Source organism: Lytechinus variegatus, chromosome 7 (assembly GCF_018143015.1).
Source record: "Lytechinus variegatus isolate NC3 chromosome 7, Lvar_3.0, whole genome shotgun sequence".
NCBI lineage: Eukaryota > Metazoa > Echinodermata > Echinoidea > Temnopleuroida > Toxopneustidae > Lytechinus > Lytechinus variegatus.
The window spans coordinates 15,188,812-15,196,221 of NC_054746.1; the positions used below are offsets into that span (position 1 = coordinate 15,188,812).

Below are 7,410 nucleotides of genomic sequence, written 5' to 3' on the forward strand. Positions count from 1 at the left end.
AGTGAAAAGACTTTAAATGAAAAATTGACATCCTGGTTCTTCCCGCATACATTTTTTACATAGTTTTTGTGGCTCAACTTACCCCAGACCATGGCACAACTTAAATGTACCCCACAGATGGGGCAAGTTGAGCAATTTGACATCCTTTTTTTCAAAGGTCACAATGACATTCAGCGTGGGGGTAGAAAGTTATATATAGGTGAAAAATATTTCCCAAGAATCAAATTTAAAGGTAAGGTACTTATTTCTACAATATTACTAGTCATATCAATTCTAACGTGCAAAATGCAAAAAGTGTCACAACTTACCCCGCCTTCCCCTATTGTCTTTTTAAAGTGTAGAATACAAGTAGGTTCAAAATCAACAGCTAGTTGATTATTGATCATGTTGATACAAGTATTTTTATGATCATGATGATTTTAGGCATTAATTTTCCAAGAGCAAAGATGTTTTTTTAAGGTCCAAAAACTAAATCTAAAAGATTAACAGGTCACTGATCCTTATGCTTGTTTGTTGGATCAACACTTGTCAGGGGCTCTCTTTAAATCCATCTTTTGCATATATCAAAACGGAGACACCCCATAACATCAACAGCCCTCATGTATTTAGGCCCTGACCGAATCCAAAATTGAAATTGATATTCCAATCCAAAGCTTAACTTCTAAACACTACATTGCAAGCTTTATGCATTTTCACAGTTTACCAGATAAGCGATTTGCTTAAAATTAGCTCCAAAATGGACTTCGAAAAAAGGTATTCATGTAATTTTCACAAACCCATGTTCTGTTAGAAGCATTGTGAATCCATAAGTTTGTACATGGAAAATTGATTTTTCTGCTTATCAGCTTATCATGCATTGCATTCTACTTCTTCTCCATCACTTTCTGCAAGCTTGAATTGATGAAATCTACAGCTTTGGACTTGTTCTTGCCATACTTTGTTTCCCGCTTTTTTGGCATATACATGTACATGTAGCTTTTCAACTCTATCTGCATTCCAATAATGCTTAACAATTTTCCTGACAACAATATAGCTCCAATAACGGCCAAACAAAGATATCACAAAAAATTGTGAAGAGTTGTAGGCTTATTCCATTTGAGTTCTGAATAATTCTCAGAGCCATTTTTCACTGCAATTAGAAGCTAAAATTAAACTCATAATCTGCTCAGCAAAGTTTCTCATTTGCATATATGAATCTTTCCACAAGTATTTCACTCGTCCGTCCGTGATGAAATTAATGTCCGTCCGTGATCATTTTTCATTGATTTATTAAACGCATAAAATGTATGGATTTTAGCTATGTTCAAATAAAATGATGAACAGTGTCCAGTGAAATACTTCTACACACTTTTATTTCTGTTTCTATTCTGATAAAGAATAAAAAGCTGAGTCCATAGACATTATCCTAATAAAAATGATCACGGACGGACATTAATTTCATCACGGACGGACGGAAATGTTAACATCTACAAGGAAAGTTTACTTCCCATATTTTTTCCCTACTAATTTATGTTTGATGATAGATTAATGTTCAGAGTGCAAGACCATTAAAAAAATTGGAGTAACTTTGAAAACAATAAAACTAGAGTGAAATGAATTTGAGTGAATTAACTTTGTCCGTCCGTGATCAAATTAATGTCCGTCCGTGATCATTTTTGACTGACTCTATGATATGGATAAAATGTATGGATTTTAGCCATGTTCAAATAAAATAATGTACAGTGTTTAGAGAGATACCTCTAAACCTTTTTATTTTTTATTTCTACTCTGATAAAGAATAAAAAAACTTTTCATCTTTTTTTCCATCACGGACGGAAATTTCAAAATGGAAATGTTAACACCTACCAAAAAAAATTAGTTCCCAATATTTTTTTTCTACTATATTATGTCTGATCATAGAGAAATGTTCAGAGTGCAAGATCATCCAAACCAAATTAGAGTAACTTTAAAAACAATAAAACTAGAGTGAATTTAATTTGAGTAAAAATGTCCGTCCGTGATGAGAGGTAGCAGCACCCCCATGAATAAAATGGACTATTCCGGTACTTTCGGAATCATCAATCTTCATGAAACTTAATTTTTTGAAACCTGAGATATCAAAGATTATTTTAAAAGCAAATTTGATAAAAGTACCTTAAAAAAAATTTTTCACCTCAATGCGAACCCTTAACCGATCATGCTCATCGAGTCCACGCGTGGACCGCGCCCAAAACTATAAAAAAAAACCTTTAAATGCGTTTTTTTTTTCACCCGTCTGTACAGCAATATATTTGACTGCCCCCCCCCGGGCATAATAAAACGCTCGGGAAGAGCGCCCTGCAGCGTTGAGTAACGACCTTTTCCTACCTTTCCATATCGCGAGATACATGTAGTTGTTTACAAAACATATGAGAGAAATGGTGAAGGGTTGAAGGAATAGACAATTTTTACATTTCAATAAAAGTTTTCTTCAATTTTTCCCCCCTTAAATTTGAGATTCTCGTGCCAATATGTGAAGGTTTACTTACTCAACGCTGTTGGGCGCCCTTCGGAAAGAGTTCCATATGCACCCCCACCAAAAATTATAAAAGATTGTTGAGACTTCAGGTTTGTTCACTTCAGATTTTTCTATCATTTTTTTACCGTTGCTTACCTGTTGGGACTCTATCTCACCTCGTTTTATCTGCAGTCAAGACCTCTTCCCGCTATGCTTGCGAGAAGTGCTGCATACTGGAAGGGGTATTTTAACGATTATCGTGTGTGTGTGTTTGAGTTTTGTCAGACGTGTATCAATCAGAAATGATTATTTATGTCTGGGACCGACGTTTAACGTCACCATCCGAAAGACGTGACCAGGGCTCGAACCTCAACCCTCTGCATCAATTTGTAACTTCCCCACAGCTTGGATTACAGGCACACGCCACAACGCCCAGTTAATCAGCCAATACTTTGACTAGTCTGACTCACAGACCCTTTACTGACTAAATAAACCGATGTCTATGGACAATTAAAGTATTAAAGCATATTTGTATTTTTCCTCGGTCTCAATGCGCATATTTACTTTGCATGCAGAGACGACGCAAAATATACCTTTGTATTTTCCCTGGTCTCACATCCGGGCATTTGAGGATGCGTATAAAGAGATACGCTTCATAAGGATCTGCGCACCAACAATATACGTCATAATAAAGACATCACTGCATCCGAGCGCTTGCAAGTACGTCATAATGGTAAAGTGCAGAGCCTAGACCCTTATATTAACAAGACACAATAGAACTATTTTAAAAAGAAATATCACCATTATCACGATTTTTGCTCTAGATATCTGATTTGGATGATAATAAAAATATTGACTGGCTCTTCTTTCAATTTAATTCAATTCAATACTTTTATTTCATTTCCATTCAAAACATAATACAAAGTAATATAAAACAATACAAATCAAATACAATTTTACAGAAGGGCATTCTTACTTCGTAAAAAACAACAACAGTATAATATAGAGCATAAATGGAAATGATGGGAACATCAAATATATTGCCCTTAAAAGACCCATATTGCCCTCGTCTAACGACTCGGGCCAATATGATTCTTTTGCTGGCAATATATTTGATGTTCCCCTCAAGGCCTATCAATATTATATAATTATCTGGACTGAACCTTCTCCATTATTTTAGTTTTAATCGTCAAAGTTTCCGATCTTCCCCTTTAACTTTGGTGTGGCATAGTGCAGCAGTAGTGAAGCTAGGAGTGGGAGCCTATGGTTATGTACATGAGCATCACTTGAGGTACCGTACGTATACCGGGTGCAGCGCATACCGGGTACACGGTACCGGTACAGTACCCTGTAGACCAAAAGCTTCAGGCTGTTTAGACCAAAATCTTCAGTCTCTGTATTTTGGTTGTTCCGCTGAACTACTTTGGCTCCACTCACTAATACATAGACTGAAGAGCTTGGAGGCCCATACGTACAGACAACGTATAGTAAACTAACGTTTTATAGGTCGCGATTTAAAAACTCATCCCCTCAAAACTCTGTCTCACGCTATCACAGCATATCCCCATATACATTGTACACAATGTCTGTGATCTCACTCAGATTCACAGAAAATCTCAAGCATAGCTGGTCTTTGAACTTGGCATCTCTGAGGGGACTCAATGGCCATATGTTTATGTACTTAAAGTAGAAATATATTGAAAATCGTAAAAATGGAGAATCATATATCACAGTAAAGTAGAAAATAAGGAGAACACGATGGTGTACACCATTTATCATGGAGACGGATGAAACTCAGTAAATTGATAGTTTAAAGTTCTCTCTCTGAATGCTTCAAACACGCAGAATTACCTCCGCGAAATTGGGGATTTTTTATGACGTCACTGTCTGTACGAGAGGCGTGATTGGCTCTCCCACGTGAAGCTCCACTTGCATGCAAAACCTGTTGCGAGGGTACGTTTTCTCCACATTGTCACTGAATACTTCGATCCCGAAATGAAAGAAAACCCAGAATTTTATCTAGATTTGGATTTTCAAATTGATGATTTTGAGATGAAGAGAATGATGATGAAGTGAACAACACAATGACGTAGTTGGAGGTAAACTTGGGGAATTACGCCGATGATGATGATGATGAAAATTCAACTTGCAACACGATCACAAGTGAAGTCATGTACATGCCGATTCGCTACCAATTCATGCTGCTGGAAGTGCTAGCTACACCGCGCAGGCCAAATTGAATTCATGCTGAACATGAATAACCACATCCAGACAGAGTCTATCATAAGAAGGAAAATAATGATATAACTGTAGTCTGTACTTACAAACAAATGAATAATCCGAACCTGAAGGCAAATCAACTCAACGAATAGTAGCAGACGATATGGCATATGCACTGACGATAAACTTCATGTGGCTGGGATTGTCACTCGTTCTGTTAGATGTAACTTTTATCTCATTAATTTAACAAAATTACGAAACTAAGGGAATTAATTATCTATATAAAAATATAGTAACATCTCGTATCATTTTTTGAATTACGATAAAACCTGTTTTGAAGGAAAACGTTGAGGTAAATTGAAATTAGATGTAAAAGATCGTCCCCATCATGCGTAGCAAGGGGAGAGATCAGTGAGCAAGGGGAGAGATCAGTGAGCATGATGTGATCGTAAACAAACCATCACAACAACACATGCCGTATTGTTTGCTCGCCTAGGCTGAGACTGAGAGAATAGATCTATGCACGTGTTGCACAGCTCTCAATCAGCAAGGCGAGCAAGGAAGGAATACGTGCATGTTTGAGATGGTTTGTTTGAATGACATACAAGCTACGCATGTTGGGGGATGATCTTTTACATGTAATTTTAGTTTACCTCAACCTTTTCCTTCAAAACAGGTTTTATCGTAATTCAAAAAATAATAAGAGATGTTACTATATTTTTACATATATAAATAATTCCCCGAGTTTCGTAATTTTGTCAAATTAATGAGTTACAAATTACATCTAACAGAACGAGTGACAATCTATCCCAGCCACATGAAGTTTATCGTCGGTGCATATCGTCTGCTGCTATTCGTTGAGTTGATTTGCCTTCAGGTTCGGATTATTCATTTGTTTGTAAGTACAGTTATATCATTATTTTCCTTCTTATGATAGACTCTGTCTGGATGTGGTTATTCATTTTCATGGATTTAATTTGGCCCGCGCGGTGTAGCTAGCACTTGTAGCAGCAGCTGCATGAGTTGGTAGCAAATCGGCATGTACATGACTTGTGATCGTCGGCAAGTTGAATTTTCATCATCATCATCGGCATAGTTCCCCCATTTTACCTCCAACTACGTCACTCTGTTGTTCACTTCATCATCATTTTCTTCATCTTTAAAATCATCAATTTTAAAATCCAAATCTAGATAAAATTCTGGGTTTTCTTTCATTTCGTGATAGAAGTATTCAGTGACAGTGTGGAGAAAACGTACCCACGCAACAGGTTTTGCATGCAAGGGGAGCTTCACATGGGAGAGCCAATCACGCCTCTCGTACAGACAGTGACGTCATCAAATTCCAGTCAATTCAGAGACCGATGTGAGGCATATTTCGGAGAGGCATTTTAGCGTTTTTTAATCGGCGATTTTCACCTTTTTGTATTATTTTCGGTATTTTTGAATGACCCACTGATGATCCCCACATCATTGCCTTTCCATTGATATATAATAAGACCACATTCATAATCAATATATTTCTCCTTTAAGATCGGATAAAACGGGGAAGTGAAATTGCGCAACAGCCGAGGTAAGTCACTGTTTTTGTTCCTTTAGTTTTAACTTGATTTTTCTCCGTTTTTTGGCAATTAATGCCAAGAGGGAATATTAATTTGCATTTTGGTTGCATTAATTAGTCCCCTAATGGTGGCTGCACGATAGCGAGCCGTCTGTGTACGAGGAAAATTTTTTTTTTAAATGTTAAAAACTCCTCAAAACAGACGACTGCCAGCTGTCGAGTAGGACTAGGTACCCTGCGCAGTGCAAACACGCCCACTCTCACTCATCTCAGTCTCACATTCACCAACTTCGAAAGACTGGTCCTTTCTTCTATTTTCTAAAAAAAGGACTTAATTCATAAACATTTTAGGGATTTAACGAAGAACAGACAATACAACGGCTGCAGTTATCATACCTCTTTTAGTTCAGTACAGCTTACGTCCTAGATTTATCCAAGATATTGCGTATGTTGATTTTGCCCAAGAATTTTGATCTTCGACTTCGTTCACGCTGAATACTGCATGCCGTGTATACGACCGGTACACAGCTAGGGCCCCGATCGATCCGATTGAGCTACAATATATACGGGTACACAGGCTTTACATGTATGGAGAATCACTTTCGCATCACGGAGTTGGAGTTGGCGCTCTTCAATCTTGGTCATCTTGGTAGCATTATACCAAAACTAGTAAAGTCTGGGGAGCACAATAATATGGTTAAGGCATCAGTTGGATTGTCTGATTTCGTTGAACACTTTAGAAAGATTGGCAATAGGAACATTGATCATGATCAATTATCAATGACCTCACTCAATGATATACAGATTGAACTTGCATTTGATGGTAAGCATCTATTAAATGCATCCATATCGAAGTAGTGTCTACGATAGAGAATTGAAAAATGGTAAAGCTTGTGGTATTGATGAATTATACGTAATGAATTTTTCAAGAAAAAAGAAACATGATCAGGATGAAAGTCCGTTTTTTAAATGTTGTGTTAGGTACCCACAGATTTGTGTGCAGGCATAATCATTCCAATCTACAAAAAACGAGGGTGATGCCCAGGGTGATGCTGCTAGCTACTCCACAACTGACCATGTATTTGTGTTGAAGTGCATAATTGATATTTATTTGCAGCAGAACAACGTCTATATTGTGGTTTTATTGATTATAAAA

The 7,410-nt window shown here is 37.1% G+C and overlaps 1 protein-coding gene across 5 annotated transcripts in view; it reads right to left on the reverse strand.

The window, feature by feature from the left end:
- The window catches only part of LOC121418530 (calcium permeable stress-gated cation channel 1-like), a 93,690-nt gene extending 86,587 nt beyond the window's left edge, over window positions 1-7,103 (reverse strand). For 4 of the 5 annotated variants that reach the window (XM_041612445.1, XM_041612446.1, XM_041612444.1 and 1 more), the window contains exon 1: window positions 6,651-7,103. The gene's annotated coding sequence lies outside the window, so the exon portion shown is untranslated. The remainder of the gene's footprint in view (window positions 1-6,650) is intronic. The other variant, XM_041612448.1, reaches the window with a different exon arrangement.
- Window positions 7,104-7,410: the final 307 nt, after the last annotated feature.